Consider the following 21,183-nt stretch of genomic DNA (forward strand, 5'->3'; position numbering starts at 1 on the left):
TCCTTGTCAACATGCGTGCAGTCTTCCTAGCTTCATTAAATGCAGACAGCTAGGAAGTCACCATCCTGTAAGCTTTGGGCTATAGGTTTGCAAAATATACCTCTTCATTGGTACCTTGGCATATGCTCTTGTCAGGCTATAAAGTACATCTTGGCATTTGGTAGTATGTAACCTAGAGAACGGTCCTTGATAATTGAAAGTCTATGTCAGTCCTCCTCGAAATTTGTAGCCTATACAAAATTTTAGTTAACAAAAGAAAAATTGTGGCTAGTCTTCCATAGGTTGCTCTTCCTCCAAGGAGTAGTACCTTCTATGAAATGCTTCTATCTCATTGGTTGGCTAAGAAAAATCCCTCAACCCCTGCAATTTACTCATTGCTTACTTTGTTTTATGGGCAGCTACAACTGTAGCTCCCAACGCAAATCTATGGTACATCTGATCTACCTCCATGATCTTATAAATAATATTAAAAGAGGTATTCCCTTGGTTTGGATCAGTGGCCAAAGATGTCAAAACTGCATTTATTGCAACTTGGAAGCCTTGCCTCCATTCTTCTAAGCTCTTGATCTATCCATAATCTATCAAAATTGTAGGGATGTGCCACCTTTAATCCCTTGGAAAGAGTTGATCATTCCCAAAACTGATTTCTTCTCTTCTTCTATATTGGACAACTCTTTAGTTAATAAATCATAATTTTTCCAAGTGACCCAAACAATTTGAGGCGGCTGGGCCACATTTTTTATTGCCAACATGACCTCTTTCAACTTTTGACCCTTTGGTAACCAAGTGAATCTTATTGGTTGAAAGAATGAAATAATATCATCCAACTGACTTAGGAGCCGAGATGTCAAAGAATATGAAGAATGAATTTCATCTAATTTGTCAATAATCCTATTTGAATTCCTCAAAATTGTATCTCTCCTGATTTCCAAATAATTATTTTCAGCTTCATCCTTAACTATTTGCAATTCTTTATTCATTCTTTCTAATTCTTCAAGCCTAATTCCTCCTGAAGAATTTGCAGTCACCTTTTATATTTGCTCCTTCAATGTGCAATTATCAATAAATAAATTGTTGTAATTTTCATTGAGAGCCACATGCATGTCTTTTAATCTTAAATGTTTTTGCTCAAGGTCATCCACTGCGACTTGAGCAAACTAGATTGCATGTGAGGTGATATCCACAACGTCTGATGCAGTGGTGTCTTCAAGGGTCCTAATTACTACATCCCCTATCCTTTGATGTCCACCTTGTAGAACTAGAGGCTTATGAACATTTGGGGCCCTTAACCATAGAGAAAAGGCCTTTAGGCCTATACTCACCCCAAACCCACGATTATTGAACTCTTTTGCGAAATTTGGGTCCTTCTACTACATAATTCGATCCAAAAGATAGATTTTCTCAAAATCCCAACCCAAGAAAAGAAGCATGCCACTATTTTTAGTCATATCCTTACCTTCCTTAGGGGTACAATTGAAGCTATCCTATCAAAATTTATGATCTCCTCATCAGATAGGTCTTTTAACTTTTCCCCTAGCCAAAATGATTTGAACTGGGGAGAGTTCACAAAATTGTCATCTGCTACAAAATTGTTTGAGGCAATTATCCTTTCATCATCTACCTCCTCAATAGGGATTGTACTCAGGATAATGGCTCTATCTAAGTCATTTAGGACCACAATAGCCTCATCTTCATGGACTATTTCTCAAGGGGGAGAAGGGGGTGGAACACTTGTATCAAAATCCACCTAGACATCTACAAAATCAAACATCTTTGCCTTTCCCTTTCAACTATCCTGACCTGTTCAGTTTCCTGCCCAAAAGTGCTAGGTGATGTTTTCTCCACTGTCACTGTATGCCCTTTCATTTTGTATACTCTAGGAGTGGGGTCTATTGGCCTTGTCTCAACTTTAAACCCTTTTTCCTTGGCATCCCTCCTCTCCATTTTCGTTTTTATTATATCATCTGCCTTTATAATCATGAAAGACATCCTGGCAAAATTAGTTTGGATCTCCCTGTAAAAAGTCTTCAAAATTGGGATCCTCTTGTTTCCTCTCTCGCTCAAGCCTCTTCATTAGCTCCGCTCTCTTCCTATGTTACTCTACTTTAGCGGAGAGAGAATTTCTTATTAGATCTTCTCAATCATCAAAAGAATAAAAACAACCCTTCTCTTTCAACTTTTTTATTATAAAGTCATTTATACATCCTTAAGGGTCAAAATGTTGAGCTTGGGCATCCTTCAACCTGTAATTATTTACAAGGAAATCTGATACCTTTTCTAGGATGTCACATCCTACAGTAAAATTTTCAAAATTGATCACCCTAGGGAGGAGTCTCCCTTTCTTATCAGTTGGAACTTGTGTCCTCTCCATCTACATTAGCTGCCAAATTAATTTAATGAATGCTGCTGTAGGAGAGACAAAAAGTGACAAAATATGGGGTGCTTTCTCACACCCGTATAATCTAATAATGGTGTAGTTGCCATATAAAAATAAATCTCCAAAATTATGGATGAAATCTCCCTCTGGATACACCACTCCTTCACCCCTACAACTCCTTATCCTCAAAATTTTGATAATATTCTTTGACAGCTTGGGCAGGCTCACTCCAAGCCTTGACAATATCTTCATAACAAAGTGATCAAAGAAGATAACACCTGTGTGTGTATCTTTTGTTCTTATTATCAATTATGGACCCCAATAAGCCCTTTTCTGCTAAATAATCATATGACACAACAAAGAATAGTCTTTGAACTCTAGCTTCTCTTTTTTATTCCTTTCTTCCATTAACCCTTCATGGATAATGGCTTCAAAATCATACAACTCATTTATTGTAGGGTGCTTGATATTAATTGAAATCATCATGAAATCTATGGACATTTGGGTTAGCTCACAGTCTACTCCAAGAACCTTCCCTAATGCATAGTAGGTTTTGACAAAATAGGGATAAAAGCATTCTAATCTGAAGGGCTCCCTTTCTGAGGGCAGGACATAGTTTTGTGAATTTTTGTAGAGCTTCTTCATAAAGTGAGGAACAAATTCCTTTCTATAGCTATCCTTTTTATATTAGTAATTCCTTTCCAGATTACCTTTGTTGATTTCCTTCACGGCAGACCTATCTAAACCAAAATAATCTACAATAGCCCTATGTGAAATGTCCAAAAGAACATAACCATCCTCTGATCTTACAATCTTGCTTGGGGGGTCATATGAAATAGCTAGCTCCCTTATCAACATTATTTCTACAGAGACATTCGAAACCACTAGCTTCCCCAATTTCAGTGTCCAAGGATTTGACACTAGGATAGGTTTATCCCTATTTCCATAAAAAGAGTAGAATACATCCCACCCTCTTTCCTTTGTAATTGCATCTCTGCATCCTACCTCCCTATCATGGAAAGTAATTATGATGTTGTCATTCATAGAGGACCCCTGAAATAACTCTAATAGTTTTGGATGGAGGCTCCTTGTCTATCTAGTTGGTCTCTTTGTAGCCTCCTCCAACTTAATTTCAACTCCATGCTACAATTCCTCTGTTGTCATCTCAAGAGGAAGGGGGTGGTTGGTGTTGTCTCTGGTTACTTTGCCTGAGATGATGACTCCCCTCTAGATTTTTTTCTAGGTCTCTTGGGAGCTCTGGAAGCTGGTCCTTTTGTAGGAGCATTTTCCCTCACTTGTTGTTTTGCAGGAGTAGTTGTCCTCTTTGTAGGAGCAGTTTCCCTCTTCTGTCCAACAGGGTTGTCCCTCTGTGGGACTTAGTCTTTAGGAATTGGGGTTTCCTCAGTAGGTGGGTTCTTAGTAGGAAGGGCCTTTTTTGTAGGAGGATGAGCTTCAATGGTATATGTTTTATAACTTTAGGAGAGTGTTGTCAATTGGAGGAATAGATTATGTGTTGCATTGATGTTTTTTTGTTGATGGCAACATCGACTTTTTTGCTTGTTTATCGGCTTCTCGTAGGTTCTGTTAGAGTGGTTGGTTTATGATATTGATCTGGTATGCTCGGGTATATTTTGGCTTGTGTATTTGATTTGGATCTATTATTCATGCTATTTAGATGGGTATCATGATTAGTTGGTTCGGGATTTGATGACTTAGGAGCTATCATTTCTTCTAGTAAGCCTTTTGGTCATCGGTAAGGGTTTTGTCGGTAGAGCTTCATTGAAGAACTTTTGATGCACATCATAAGTGGTGTTGGTGTGGATTCTAGATGGCTTTTGGGATGCTATTGGTTATCTTGTTTGTGTTCCTATTGATCAGTGGTGTTAGATTTGGGTCTGGACCTAATGCTATCTTATTTATCTAGGTTATGGACAAGTTTATGTAACGTGTTGGTGGATGATCCCGATGCATTACTAGTTGGGTTTATTGATTGGATTATGTTGTTTCGGTCTCAGGCTAACTTGGTTGATCATTAGATTGTGGGTCTAAGTTATGAATTTATTATATTATCATTTAGGTGGCCGACCTAATTGTTTAGGTCTCAAGTTGGTATAAATATGATGAAATATCTCTTTGTAGATCATGGGATTATGGTTATGGCATTAACTGTGTGCGAACAAAGATGTAATCATATGCAGAGGGTTTTGGTCAACCATAGGTCATCAAATTACGTTGGTAAAAGAGGTTTAAGACCTCTAGTACTGAACTTAACCGGAACTATACTCAAGCATAGGAGATGCTATTCTTGCAGTTCATTCTTCTTCTAGATTGTAGTCTGGATTTATTTTATAGTCAATGAGGCTCCTTTTGTGATGAGTAGTGTGCTCTAAGCTGATGGCCTTCCTTAATGTGTAGGCCCCTCTTATTGTAATAACATACTTACTGAAAAAGTACTATATGACTGTGGGTTGGATTCCCATCATGGTTTTTCTCTTTACCGGGTTTTCCACGTACAAATCTTGGTGTTATTTTTTGTGGATGGTTGGTAAATGTTCTATGGTTTATGTTTGTGCTTAACTGTTATATATGGTATTCTAGTTTTTGGTTTCTATATTCCGATAATAAGGTTTTAATGCTTAAATTTAAATAATATGTTGACAACTAATTCACCCCCCCTTAGTTGTCCTCCAGTTATGTGAGTTGTCTAAAAATAGGTATTAGAGCTTTCTCCTCTCAACAGAAGCTTAATCTCTTGAGGAAGATCCTATGGCCATTAGTACATTTGGGCCTAATTTCTAACGGCTAATTGTTGGATTTGCGATAACCAAACGTCGGACTTCCGACCAACTTTAACATTGAAAACTCATCGTTGGGCTTCTTGACGATGCCATTTGCGTCGGTCATCTGACGATGTTATGAACTCCTCCAACGGCGGCTATATTTACACCCCTGGCCACAAATTTTGGTGCATTTCTATCAGATTTCCGATGGATGCTATGATTGCTCCTCGACGGCCATCCGACATGGAAGTGACGTCAGATATACAACATCCTTGTCGAATGTTTCATTAGTTGTCATCGAAATTTTGACGGCGAGAGATGATGTTGGTCAAACAACTTTGTCATCTGTGAATGAAAGCATTGAACGAGTTCTATTTTTAAAAATTGTATTAAAAATTTATTATTTATTTGATTTAGCATTATTTGCAAAAAATGATTATCAATGATGTTTCCTTTCTCCAAGAATTGTCTAGGATCTTTCTGTTAGATAATATGTAACATCGAATGACTAAATCTTTTCTTTACAAACACTTATTTTATTTAATTATTATCTGAGCGTGATAAAAAATTTATATCTGTACAGAAGGAGAACATACAAGCTGAAGAGTCATGTGCAAGCAAAATTTTTAAAAGAAAGCAAGCAGGCATTATCTTGAATGACATGGAAACAAGCTCATCAGCTGCCTAGAAGAGAGCAATTGGAGAAAAGTAGAGGAAAGTGTTAAAGGGTGATAAATAGATAGAGAGTATGCAATACAAACAAACAATGTTTGGAGTGTATGATGTGACATCTCTAATTTATGTTCGGAGGGACTAACTAGTTTTGGAGTTCCTGCTAAACCTATTGGGCCACGCTTTGGAGGAAATCAATGTGTTCATGCAAGGATCACCTTTTTTCTATTATGAGAATGATGCTTTTGCACCAAAGGATATTTGGAAGTCAATATCGAAAAATTTCTATAGTGTGGAACCAGAGTTGGTGGACTCAAAGTAATTTTCAGCTTTTAGAAGACTACGAAGGACTATTGGCCTCCATGGGATCAAAGAAAAAAATTGAAGCATAGACTCTAGATGAGGTGGTGGTATCCTTCATGAAGAACTCTGCACTATAATTGAAAATTCAGGAGGGAAACTGCAAGATAGTGAAGAGAAATGCAATCTTGAAAAGTGGGAAGAATGGATCTTGGTTTGGGTGGGGCCAAGTCAGGTGGCTCCTCTAGAGGTTGACGAGATAGAAATCATATTAAGATTTGAAAAAGATCACACTCGTGGAACGTCGTGTGTGAGTGATCGATTGTGGTGTTTGGGTAATGCATTCCAAATAGATACAGTTACATACCATTTATCTATCTTGATTAAAGACTTTTATCCTAATGGCATTAAATTAAAGTTCTTTCTCTATTTTTTGGTGATCTTTGGAGTAGAGGTTGCTTTGCATCAACCTAGGATACATTAAACTTGTGTTGTATCTGCGGAAATATGTATCCTAGGACAATGCAATGCAACCTCTACTCCACCAATACCAGATAGAAGAGAAAGTACTTTAATTTAAAGTCATCAGGATAAAATGTTTTCAAGACATATATTAGGTATAAAAGGAAGCCTACCCTATCATTTGAAGGGGTCTACCTACAATTCAAGTGATCTCTTAATTATAAAATCAATTCAATTCCAAGTGAACATGCAATCAAGCATTGAGGGAGAATTCAAGTTGGTGCAGGTGCATTTGGAAGACCAAAGGACTCAATGAAGCCATTAAAGACTTTTTGAAGGTCTTAGGAGTGAAGAGCCAATCAATTATGATGTCTTAAGGTCCATTATGGGGAATGTAAGAGTGGAGAAATTGCTTGCTAAGGAGCAGCAGTAGAAAATCCGCCTTAAGGAGGGGCACATTTTATGATTGACAGTGTTTAGACATTTCAAATGAAAGGTGAATCCATCATCATTTGGATGGTATAGTGTTTGGAAGAAGGGTATATGAGAAACCCTACTTTTAAGGGTTTGTGAGAGGCTAAATAAGGGATTTTGCATCTAAGAAGGTTAAAACTTGTAAATAATTGCATTTCCTTAGTTTTGAATCATATACTTTCCAAAGCAACCTTTTGATAGTATATTTTGTGTACCATCCTAATCCAAAAAGCATTCATTTTGTCTACATCCGATAGTCATTGCTAAAATCAGTTTAAAGTATATTCATTTAGGGACCTTTCATAAAATATTCTCAACTTACACATCATAAAAGGATCTTAAAATATTCATTTTTTATAATGATAATAATTCAGTTGTTCCATACACTTTCCTTTACTATTTTAAAAATATCATCGACCAAAATATTGTGCAGCAGTAGTATGGAGTGCATTTTATCTATTTTATGCCTAAATATTTCATCATACCATTTTCTTCCCAAAGGCAACTGATCGATTTCCATGTTTTGGTAATGCATTCCAAATAGATATAGCTGCATACCATTTATCTATCTTGATTAAAGACTTTTATTCCGATGGCATTAAATTAAAGTTCTTTCTCTATTTTCTAGTGATCTTTGGAGCAGAGGTTGCTTTGCATCGACCTAGGATACATTTAACTTGTGTTGTATCTACAGAAATATGTATCCTAGGACAATGCAATGCAACCTCTTCTCCACCAATACCAGATAGAAGAGAAAGTACTTTAATTTAAAGCCATCAGGATAAAATGCTTTCAAGACATATATTAGGTATAAAAGGAAGCTTACACTTTCATTTGAAAGGGTTTACCTATAATTGAAGTGATCTCTTAATTATAAAATCAATTCAATTCCAAGTGAATAGGCAATCAAGCATTCATCAAGAATTGAAGAAGAAATCACTATTCAACTTACCCCTGTCTCATATAACCCTATGTTGGCTAGGCCCCACAATATTTAGAAGTTCCTAATTACTACTGTCCTAAACCTTGCATTGACCATCACAATTTCATAGTGAGTTGAGTTAATTAGTCCATTAGCAAGATTGGGAAAGAGTTTGGTATTGAGTTAGGTGTTGGTGGAAGGTTTAAGGAGGTACACTATCATCATAATTAATGTTAGAGAGTGTTGTGTGAAGAAGAATGGCCACGAAAGGAGTGACTATCCTAAGTGCTTGAGACTGTCACAAAAAGTGAGTGTTGCAGTTGTGAATCTTCCTTTTAGCTTTGTGTATTTGGGAGGGTAAAGACCCATGGTGGTATATGTTGAGTGGTTGGGAGGGTAAAGACCCACATATCAACTATCTACTTTGACATCCTAGGATGGTGTCCACCTACTCTAAAACCTTGTGGTTACTCTCTATCTAATACTAACATATACATAACATGTGCCTCTCATATAACCCTATGTTGGCTAGGTCCCACCATAATTAGAAGATCCTAATTACTAAAAACACTAGATTCTCCCCTAAAAGGTTTTTTAGTCATAGAAGGCATAGCTTGATAGCCCTATAGTCTCTCATACCTAAAATATCCTTGTGTCAATGATGGTCAGATGTGACTACCCTATGGCCCCTACTATGCTCTAGACCTTTGTCCCTAATATTGATACTATTGGGTTTTTCTTTATAAATCATATAGTAAGTCTAAATTATCCTTTGAAGGATGTGGAGGCCTATGGACACTTTATTCCCTTCATCAAGGCTACAAACTTCTCTCATGCCTCTTGTGTCCACCCATGTACCTCCTTTTCCATAAGAGACTTTGCCATAGCAACCCTAAAGTCATTTGGATTGGCCATGTGTAGGAAAACCAAAATTTTGGGCTTTCCACCCCTAATGAAATAATTGACAAGTAACTTGTCTTGAATGTAATCTACAAATGACAAGAACTCCAAAAACTAACTCTCATGTTGAGCCACTATGAAACCTCATTATGTAAATTGTGAAACTCGTTTATGCATCTCTATCAAAATTTTTTTAAACTAGAACACACTTTGAAGCACTCCAAACTGGTATCTAGAGAGGGTTTCCAATGTGAGTTGGTGCATTTTATCCTCCCAGTACCGCAAGGTGGAATCAAGTCCTCTCAAAAACTGCATTGAAAATTATGCCTTTAAGTTTCTCACATATAGATGCAACCCAAAGCATAAGTCCAAGCTAAGTAACCAAGACTTATCCTCAACCCCATTTGTGGATCTTAAAAATGTAAAGGATTGGAGATGAAGCAACTCTCGAATATGATCCTTTGGCTCATGACATGTGCTTGCTATAGTCTACACCTCTTGTATTTATGCATGATGGGGCTAGGTAATGTGTATTGATCAATATTCTATCTCGTCTATGTGTATTTTCCAAATTCAAGGTGAACTCCTAATAAGCTCCCAAGATGCAAGTATATGATCCTCTACTACAAGTGGATCCTCATGGCTTGTAATATTTGAGGTCCATACTCGGGCTACTCATCTTGGTGAAAACCCTCAAAGTGATATGACCCTTCCTTCCATTTCCTACACCCTATTTTCTAACCCACACCTCATAACCTTTACCTCTCTTCCTATCATTATTACCTTCCATCTACCTTTCATATCCCCTATCTTAACCTCCTCCAATTTCCTACATCCTATCCTAAACCTTAACCTCATACACACTTACTTTTACTTCACCTACCTAGCCCCATTCTATCCTTCACATCCTTTTAACTCCCCCCATTCACTTTCCTACCTTCCAAACCCCTAACATATCCTAACTTACTCTTTCACCATTACATCCTTCATCACTTACCTCCCTATCTTATCCTAACCCACACCTCATAGCCTTATACCTCTCAGCTTCCATTTTATACCACCTTCCTAATGGTACACTTATCCCTTCCAAAACACCTACAAAAAATAGCACTCGATCACTACATAGTGCTCTCACGGTTCTGCAACAGGGATTTTCTGTCACAACCATATATACCAACATCCATAGTTAGGATATATTTTACATAATGGCAATCAATCACGCAGGTTTAGGTCATCCCTCTCCTTAATTAGGATATATTTTAAATATGAAAAGTAGTGTTAATATGTTTCAGGCTAACTATATTATTCATTATTTAAAATGCAGTGTTTAATTAATACATGATTGTAGGATTGTTCGATGGTTTAGGTCTTGTAAGAAATTCTTCTTTTAAATCGATCATATCATATTACAAAAACCTCTCACTATCTCTGCTATTGGCAATTAATCTGATAAATATATAATAAACTTTGAATCTAAATATTTGAATATGTATAACAATGAATTTGCTGATTATACCCTACCTTTTTTCTTCAACCGGATCTTGTAATGCCTAATTTAGAGTGAAACGATGATAATTGAAATGGCTGCCCTGACAAACACATTCCTGCAGTGATTATAATCGCACAGGGAACCTATATTCATCTCCCTCCTTCGTGCTCATCGTGGGATGGCCCAACAATAACTTCTCGAATCGGCATGGGAGGAACCACTCCATTCCATGGCTAGAGCATTTGTGGCATAAAGGTCCTACCGGGAACCAACCATTTGACTTGATTTGGTTTATTCCATCGTAGTGTCAAAGCATCCGTCCAGAAGTGAGATGTGGGTAAGGAACGTAATGCATTATGACAGGAAGCTATCTCCTTCAGATATCCAAGCAGTGACCACAATTAGGAGGTCGAGCGTTGATGTCGTGTGAATTAGATTTTTTCTTTCTCCCCAGTCGATCGAGCACATAAACGACCTGATCCAATCTCTTTGTCCCATAGTCATCCAATCAGTGCATAAATGACCTATCCCTTTTCATACGAGAAAGAGCGCCTGACTTGATCTATTTGTTTAGTTGAGTGCATCAGCATATCGATCGAATGCATCCTGATCAGGCCATAGTAGTATAGCTAGGATAGCTGGTATTATGTAATGGCAGAGGCAGGATGAAGAGGTAGGATTTTGTAATGGCAAAGGCGGGACAAAGAGGCAGGATTTATGAAATGACTTGGTCTTTTTTTTTTTTAAGTAATGTCCGCGGTCATCAGAATTTCAACGAAGGTGGGCACTTTTTCTAAAAAAACACAAATGTCATTGCCAATTGCTTCTCCATCAAAACCAAATGTTGCATTATCGTCGGAATTCTAACGAACTCAGGCATTTTTTTTATAAAAAAATTCAAATTTGATCACAATATACCTTCTCCATTGGAATTTTAGGCCAAATGTATTAGTGGGTGTCTAATAGTGCAAGTTCATCAAGTTCTTATGTTGCTATTTTTTGTAGAGAAATTCCTAGGCTTCATGGAACAAATTACAGAGTATGGAATATTTGGATGGAGACTCATCTGAGATGTCTTGGCAAGGAGATTTGGGAGATCACTTAGAATGGCTATACACCTAATCATCTAGCATCTGGCAATCATCCTCTAACAGGCTTGGATAAGGACATTTAAAATGATTGTAGAGCTAAAGATGCCCTTTTCTGTGCACTTTCTGATCAGCAAATTATTGGACTATCTAACAAATGCAGTGCGAACGCTATATAGAATGAATTGAAGATTCTGAATGAAGGTGACCCTACTATTAAAATTGCTAAATTTGATGGTTAACGGGCTAGATATGAGAATTTGGAGATGGAAGAAGATGAAAGGATTACTGCTTTTATGGAGAGATATAATACGATTGTCATGGGAATTAAGTGTTGTGGTGGATCTTTGAGTGAAGATGAAATAGTTTTTAAAGTATTGAGAGCTTTTCCATTGGTTTATAAGATGAAGGCTACTGCAATTAATGAGTTGAGAATAATGGAAAATTCCTCTGTTAATAGGGATGCCTTGGTTGGGAAGTTATCTGCTTTTGAGCTTGAGGAATTTGGTCCTTCTGGAGCTACAAAATATGAACCTTCTTTTCATGCATCTACATCATCTATGGGAAGACTGATTGGAAAGCCTTATATTCTAAGGAACTAAAGGAAATGAAGAAAGAAGTTCAAGAGTTTGAGCAACTTGAAGCCCAATTTTCTAGAAGAGTACCTAAAGGTCCTGCAGGAAGTAAGTATGAAGGAAAACCACCTTTTAAATGTTTTGCATGTAATAAGATAGGTCATTTTGCATTTAGATGTCCTGAAAGGAATTCAAGATTTTAGGAAAGAGTTAGAAGATCTTTTAGGCCTAATCATGGTTATAGGAGAAACAAAGACAAATCATGCTACTATGTTGATGAGAAAGGTGTGACTGATTCTGATGATGAACTGGCACAAGATTCAACTAGTCGATCTAGTAATGGAAAGGAATGGGTATTTTTGTCTATCAAGGAAGATGATCTAGTACTTGAAGAAAAGGCCCTTGCTACTAAAATTGAAGACAAGGATTAATGGGTGATAGATAGTGGATGTTCACATCATATGATGGTAGATAAAAGGAAGTTTCTATCTTTGCAAGAATTTGATAGCGATTTGGTTAGATTTGGAGATGACAAAGCATGCATGATCAAGGGAAGGGGAACTATATCATTGGATGGTAAGCATGCTACTGATAATGTTTATTATATTGAAGGTTTAAGGCATAATATTTTGAGTGTAGGATAGTTGTTGGATAAGGGATTTCAGTTATAGTTCAAGGATGGAAAATGCAAGATTATCAACAGATCTGGATTGGAGATTGCAACTGGTACTCAGACTAAAGGCAACATCTTTCATTTGAACTCCTATGAGAAGACATATTTGATTGCACAAATTTATCAGAATTGGCTATGGCATAAGAGGTTGTTTCATGTGAATTTTGATTGCACTATAAAGATCAGTTCTACTAAGGCAATTAGAGATATACCTAAGATTGTGAAGCCCTATAATCTAGTATGTAAGGAATGTCAAATGGGAAAGAAAGTCAGAACTTGTTTTAAGAGTATACAAGGAAAATCTAATGATGTTTGTGATCTTATTCATACTGATTTGTGTGGTCCTACTAGAATCAAAATTTTTTAGGGTGATATCTATTTTATGCTATTCATTGATGACAATTCTAGAATGATGTGGGTTACTTTTCTAAGGGAAAAATATGAAGCATTTGAAAAGTTTAAAATATTTAAAGCTAAAGTTTAGACAAATATATGATAGAAGACTAAATTCTTAAGGTCAGATTGGGGTGGAGAATTTGCATCTAGTAAATTTAATAGTTATTGTGAAATGAATGGGATAAGGAGACAATTATTTGCACCCCATACACCTTAGCAGAATGGAGTTGTGGAAAGGAAGAACAAAACTATCTTGGATACAGATAGAACTATGATTATGGAAGCTAGTCTACCTCATATCTACTGGAAAGAAGCTATAAGCATGATGGTATACATATTCATTAAAGTTGATATCAAGGGAGACACTGGTAAGACACCTTATAAGTTATGGTTTGCTCATACACCTATAGTTAAGTATTTTAGAATATTTGGTAGTAAATGTTATATCAAAAGAGATTATTCCATTGGAAAGTTTTACCCTAGATTTGACGAAGGGATATTTCTTGGTTATTCTAATGAGAGTAAAGCATATAGATGTTATAACAAAAGATTGCAGAGAATTGTGGATAGCACTAATGTCAAGGTGGATGAGCTGAACAAAAATCAAATCAAAACTTATGAGAGAGAATCGATAGTGGAGATGATCATAACTAAACCGGTAGCACCTGCACTGGAATAGAATGTTGAACCGGGTACTCTGAGAGCATCCAAAAATTCAATACTAATAGAAAGTCAAAAGACTCCTCGGTATGTAAGGTTAAACCATTCAAAAGATTAGATCATTGGAGACAAGAACAAAGGAGTGATGACAAGAAGAAGGTTGGTAGCTAATAAGGTCTGTTTAATTTCTCAAATTGAATTGGCATCAGTAATTGAAGCATGTAAAGATGAATGTTGGATGAAAGCTATGGAAGAGGAACTAGATCAGATAGAAAAGAATAATACATGGACTTTAGTTCTCCGGCCTAAAAATAAGAATGTCATTGGAACTAAATGGGGTTTTAGGAATAAATTGAATGAAGATGGACAAGTTGTGAGGAGTAATGATAGATTGGTTTGTAAAGAATATTCTCAGAAGGAAGGAATTGATTATGATGAAACTTTTGCTCTGGTAGCTAGGATTGAAGTTGTAAGATAATTTCTTGCTTATGGTGCCCATAAGAACTACCAGGTTTATCAGATAGATTTTAAGTGTGCATTTCTGAATAGAGATCTTGAAGAGGAAATTTACATTGAGAAACCTGATGGATTTTCACTTTCAGATGACAAAACATGGTTTGTGGGCTAATGAAAACTTTATATGGATTGAAGCAAGCCCCTAAAGCTTGGTATGCAAGATTGGATAAATACCTTTTGAAGCTTGGCTTCACTAAAGGTAATGTTTATAGTACTTTATACTATAAGATCATTGATGATGACATATTGATTATTGAAATCTTTCTTGATGATATCATTTTTGGAGGTGAGGATAAGTTATGTATGGAATTGTCTTAAAATATGAAGAATGAATTTGAGATGTCTATGATTGGGGAAATAATTTTTTTCTTAGGTTTGCAAATTACTCAAATTGATAAAGGTATTTTCATCTATCAAACTAAGTATGCCAGAGAGTTGTTGAAAAAATTTTGTATGGAAGATTCTAAACCCTGATTGGTACACCTATGGTTAAAGTGAGAAATTGACTAAGAAAGATGCATCAGCACCAGTAAATCCTAAAAGGTATAAGTCTATGATTGGAGGTTTTTTATATCTTATTCAGAATAGACTGGATACAATGAATGTAGTTTGTATTGTATCAAGATATCAGAGTGATCCTAGAGAGAATCATGAGAGTGTGGTGAAAAGAATTTTTCAGGTATTTACAGGGAACAACTTAATTTGGTTTGTGGTATCCTAATAATGATGACTTTACATTATGTACATATTCAGATGTTGATTGGGCTGGAGATGTTGATGACTAGAAGAGCACATCCGTTGGAGCTTTCTTTCTTGGATCAACAAGAAGCAGTCATGTACATCTTTATCTTTTGTGGAAGCTGAGTATGTTGCTGATGCTACTAACTATATAAAATTTCTATGGATGAAAAAATGTTGAAGGATATAAGGGTGAATTGTAATGAAGCAGTAGTTATTCACTGTGATAACTCTACTGCTATTGGTATATCAAAGAATTTGGTATTTCATTCTAAGACAAAAGCACATATCCATCAGGTATAACTTTTTGAAGGAGAAGGTGAATGCAAATGAATTCAGACTGGTTTATACGAACACTAAAGAGCAGATTGCAGATATCTTCACTAAACGTTTGCCAAAGGAATCATTTGAGTACTTCAGAGACAGATTTGGGGTTTCTGCCCCTCCGATAGAGACTTGGGTGATGCTGATTTTCATGAGTCCAACATGCATTTACAAAGATACTATTCATTCTGAATTGATGTGTTGGTGCTACTACTCAGGGGGAGTAGGCAGCTACATGGTTCAGTAGATTTATGATTTTTCTTTGATGTTCATGTCAGATTTATTGCATTTATGTCAAAGGGGGAGAGATATATGTGAAAAATAGAGATTAACAAAATATCGGTCAAGGGGAGAGATCAGATCTTAACAGAGATATCATTCATAGAGGGAGTTTGTTAACTTCATTGTTACATCATGTTTTGGGAGTTTGTTGGATGTCTTCCTTTGGGGGAGACTTGTTTGCCATTTCTTGGTAGTTGGATGTTTTTCACATTTAGTGTTTCCATCAATGAAAGAGGGGGAGATTGTTGGCAATTGGAGGAATTGATTGTGTTGCATTGATGGTTTGCAATTGATGGCAACACCGACTATTTTGGTTGTTTACTGGCTTTTGGTAGGTTATGGTAAAGTGGTTAGTTTATGATATTGATCCAGTATGCTTTGGTATGTTTTGGCTTGTCGATTTGGTTTGGATCTATCATTCATTCTATTCTAATGGGTATCACAATCAATTGGTTTGAGATTTGATGACTCAGAAGCTCTCATTTTTTCTAGTAAGCCTTTTAGTCATCGGTAAGGGTTCTGTCGACAAAGATTTGTTGAAGACCTTTTGATGCATGTGATAAGTGGTGTTCACACGAATTCTAGATGGCTTTCAGGATGTTGTTTGTTATCTTGTTCATGTTCATGTTCATGTTGATTAGTGGTGTTGGATTTGGGTTCAAACCTAATGCTATCTTATTCGGCTAGGTTATGGACTAGTTTATGTAACGTGTTGGTGGATGATCCTGATGCAGTACCGGTTGGGTTTATTGATTGAATTATGTTATTTCGGTCTTAGGCCAACTTGGTTGATCATTAGATTTTGGGTTTTAGGTTATGAATTTATTGTATTATCTTTTAGGTGGGCGACCTAATTGTTTAGGTGTCGGGTTGGTATAAATATGTTGTAAGATCTCTTTGTAGATAATGGGATTATGGTTATAGGATTATCTGTGTACTAATTAAGTAATAATCATATGTAGAGGTTTTTGATCGATCATAGGTGATCGAATTGGGTTGGTAAAAGAGGTTTAAGACCTCGGGTACTGAGCTTAACTGTAACTCTACTTAGGCATAGGAGATGCTATTCTTGCAGTTCATTCTTCTTCCAAATTGTAGTCTAGATTTATTTTATAGTTAGTGAGGTTCCTTTTATGATGAGCAATGCACTCTAGGTTGTTAGCCTTCCTACATGCATGTGCAGGCCCCTCTTATTGTAATCACATACTTACTGCAGAAGTATTATTTGACTATGGGTAGGCTTCCCACCATGGTTTTTCCCTTTATCGGGTTTTCCATGTACAAATATTGGTTTTATCTTTTGTAGATGGTTGGTAAATGTTCTATGGTTTATATTTTTGCTTAACAGTTATATATGCTATTCCAATTTTTTGTTTATGTATTTTAGTAATAAGGCTTTAATGCTTAAAGTTCTATAATCTTTTGAAAACTTATTCACCCGCCCCCTCTCTCAGTTGTCCTCAAGTTATGAGTTATGGTTCGGTCCTACAACAATAGTTAAGTATTTCAGAATCTTTGGTAGTAATTTATATATCAAAAGAGATGATTCCATTTGTAAAGTGTTATCCTAGATTTGATGAAGGGATATTTCTTGGTTATTCTATTGAAAGCAAAGCATATAGATGTTATAAAAAAATATTGCTGAGAATTGTGGAGAGCACTAACGTCAAGGTGGATGAGAAGACCGGAAATCAAATCAGAACTTATGAGAGAGAACCAATAGTGGAGATGATCATAACTGAATTGGTAGTAGCGGCACCAGAACAAAATGTCGAACCAGTTACTTCCGAAGTATCAGAAAATTCAATAGTAATTGAAGATCAAAGCAGACAAAGAGAAAATCAGAAGACTCCTCGATATGTAAGTTTAAATCATTCAAAAGATCAAATCATTGGAGACAAGAATAAAGGAGTGATGACAAGAAGAAGGTTGACAGCTGATGAGGTATGTTAAATTTCTCAAATTGAACCGGTATTAGTAATTGAAGCATATAAAGATGAAAGTTGGATCTAAGCTATGGAAGAGGAATTAGATCAGATAGAAAAGAATAATACATGGACTTTAGTTCCCCAGCCTAAAAATAAGAATGTTATTGGAACTAAATGGGTTTCCAAGAATAAATTGAATGAAGATGGACAAGTTGTCAGGAATAAAGATAGATTGATTTGTAAAGGATATTCTCAGAAGGAAGGAATTGATTATGATGAAACTTTTGCTCTGGTAGGTAGGATTGAAGTTGTAAGATTATTTATTGCTTATGCTTCCCATAAGAACTGTAAAGTTTATCAAATGGATGCTAAGTGTGCATTTTTTAATGGAGATCTTGAAGAGGAAGTTTACATTGAGCAACCTGATGGATTTTCACTTTCAAATGACAAAAACATGGTTTGCAGGTTAAGGAAAGCTGTATATGGATTAAAACAAATCCCCAGAGCTTGGTATGCAAGATTGGATAAATATCTTTTGAAGCTTGGTTTCACTAAAGGTAATACTCATAGTAATTTATATTATAAGATCATTGATGATGACATATTGATTGTTGAAGTCTTTGTTGATGATATCATTTTTGGAGGTGAGGATAAGTTATGTATGAAATTCTTTGAAAATATGAAGAATGAATTTGAGATGTCTATGATTGGGGAAATAAAAAATTTCTTAGGTTTGCAGATTGCTCAGATTGATAAAGGTATTTTCATCTATCAAACTAAGTATGCTAGAGAGTTGTTGAAGAAATTTGGTATGCAATATTCTAAACTAGTTCATACACCTATGGTTACAAGTGAGAAATTGACTAAGAAAGATGCATCGGCACCAGTAAATCCTACAAGTTAGAAGTCTATGATTGGAGGTTGTTTACATCTGACTCAAACTAGACTAGATATAATAAATGCAGTTTGTATTGTATCAAGATATTAGAGTGATCCTCGACAGAATCATGAGAGTGCGTTGAAAAAGATTTTCAAGTATTTGCAGGGAACAATTGAATTTGGTTTGTGGTACCCTAAAAATGATGACTTTACACTATCTACATATACAGATGTTGATTGGGCTAGAGATGGTGATGACCAGAAGAGCACATTCAGTGGAGCTTTCTTTCTTGGAAAGGAACTTCTTTCTTGGATCTGCAAGAAGAAGTCATGTACATCTTTCTCTACTCGCGAAGTTGAGTATGTTGCTTCTGCTACTAATTGTACACAAGTTCTATGGATGAAGAAAATGTTGAAGGATATAAGGGTGGATTGTAATGAACCAGTAATTATTCACTATGATAACCCTACTGCTATTGATATATCAAAGAATCTAGTATTTCATTCTAAGACAATGAACATTGTTCCTACTTATCAGATTGCCATTAGTTTTATGTCAAAGTTATACTATATACTCTAGTCGATTATCTATTACCAATATATTTAGTCAGTATGCAAAGTTTAGTCAGTTACAGAAAAAAGAAGTCACAAAACACAGTATACACCGAGCTGTCTACTGAGTATCTTTACATGTCTACTGAGCAACAAAGATGACACACCGAGTTGATATACACCGAGTGAAATGTGTTACCAAATTCATTAAACCTGGACATGCATATGAAAACGTGTTACAAGATCGAGGCACATCTAACCGTTATCACATTGGAAATTGCACTTAAATATTGTGTATGTTTTTGAGGTCATCTATCCAATGAAATAATTTGCATGGTTATTCATTCAATAAATCATGTTTGTAAGATCGAAGCAATGAAAGGATCACCGTCATAAGAGATCTATTTATACAGCATGAGTTAAGAGTTAAAGGTGTGTGTGCATAAGTGTAAGAAGACTATTATAGAGACACAAAGGTCACTGAGAAGGTTTTCAGAGAATAGTCGAAGAACAGAGTAAACAGAAGGGTTTACCGAGTTACTATATGGGTTACCGAGGTATGCTATAAGCAAAGTAATCTATTCTAAGCATATAGAATCTTCTATAACATTCCAGATGTAAAATTGCAAATATTTGTAATTATTTTATTGTAATATTGTGAGGTTGTAAGAGAAACCTTTAACAAGGTAAAAGACTCTAATCAAGTCTATAAATTGTAAAGCCTCTAACCAGGTGCAGCATTTAGATGAAGTGTTGTAAAATCATTTAGCAAGGTAGATCTAATAGATCTTGATACTCCTAATAGGGTAAGCTATCAGAAATAGCTAAACATGTAGCTCTAACCGAGCACTCTTTATTATTGCAGTAGTGAAGTTGTGGGTGCCATCCCCACCGCAGTTTTTCTCTCTAACCAAGAGTTTCTGCGTAACCAAAATATATGTATTATGGAGTGAATCATGTATGATTGTTATCTATTTGTTTTATCTTTATAATATGTTTTTGCACTATTTGGTTTATGCATAACAGTAAAGTTATTATTGAAGAAAATTTTTGGAGTACTGATTCACCCCTCCCCTCTCAGTACATTAGCTTTCCATATTGGGCCTAACAATTGGTATCAGAGCTTGAATCTTGGAAAAGGATTTAACTACCTAAAGAGAAAGATCTTATCAATGGAAAGCTATAAACAATCTTGGAGGATTGTGTATCTGTAAGAAGAGATGGATCATGCTAATCAAGTGATTGCAGACATGCAAAGGCAAATGCAAAAATCTCTGAAAGTGAGAAGAAGATTATCTGATTATTTGCAGGATTCTCAAGAGTTGGTGAAACAAATTGAGACATCATCTGAGAATAGTATATCTGAAGAAACTGAAGAAATAATTCGAGTATTGAAAGAAAAGAACAAAGCACTGGCTGATCAACTGAAACCAATGAAAAGAGAACATGAACATTTCAGCACACAAATGACTGAAAATCTTGATGCATCAAGGACAACCGAGGATAAAGTAAGAGATCTATAGAGAGAGAAACAACAACTTGAAGTCTTATTATCTTATAAGAATGATGAAATCACAAGGTTAACTAGAATTCAACAAAACCTATCAGATCAACTAGGTTATGCACATCATGAAGCAATTCTGAAGAATGATGAGAATCAAGCATTGAAACTTGAAGTATCAAGGTTAACCGATGAACTTGAAACAAAGAAGAAATCCAAAGAAACACTGAAGAAGAGTTATGAAGCATCAAAGATGTTGGATGAGCAACTGAATACAAGATGACCCAACAAAGATGCAGGACTTTGTTACAAAGGAAAAGTCACTATCGAGAAAGGAATTCATACTACCGAGAGAGGAGAATCATCAAAGCAAGATGGAAACAAGAATAACATCAAAAGAATGAAGCCTATTTGCAACTACTGTGGAAATCAAGGTCATACTACCAACATATGCCAAATCAGAAAAGGTAAGCAACCGAATGTCACTAAGTCCAATGGTTATTGTTACAATTGCAATAAATATGGTCACACATCTAATCAATGTAGGACAAAGTCTGTTAACAATTATCAGAAGGCAAAATTCAAAGGGTTTTGTGAAAACTGCAATAGATATGGACATAATACCGAGAAGTGTTGGTTTAAGCAAAAGAACTATATGTGGTATGCACAAAGAGCAAATGCTAGAGGTTACCGAA

Source organism: Cryptomeria japonica, chromosome 3, assembly GCF_030272615.1.
Source record: "Cryptomeria japonica chromosome 3, Sugi_1.0, whole genome shotgun sequence".
Classification (NCBI taxonomy): domain Eukaryota; kingdom Viridiplantae; phylum Streptophyta; class Pinopsida; order Cupressales; family Cupressaceae; genus Cryptomeria; species Cryptomeria japonica.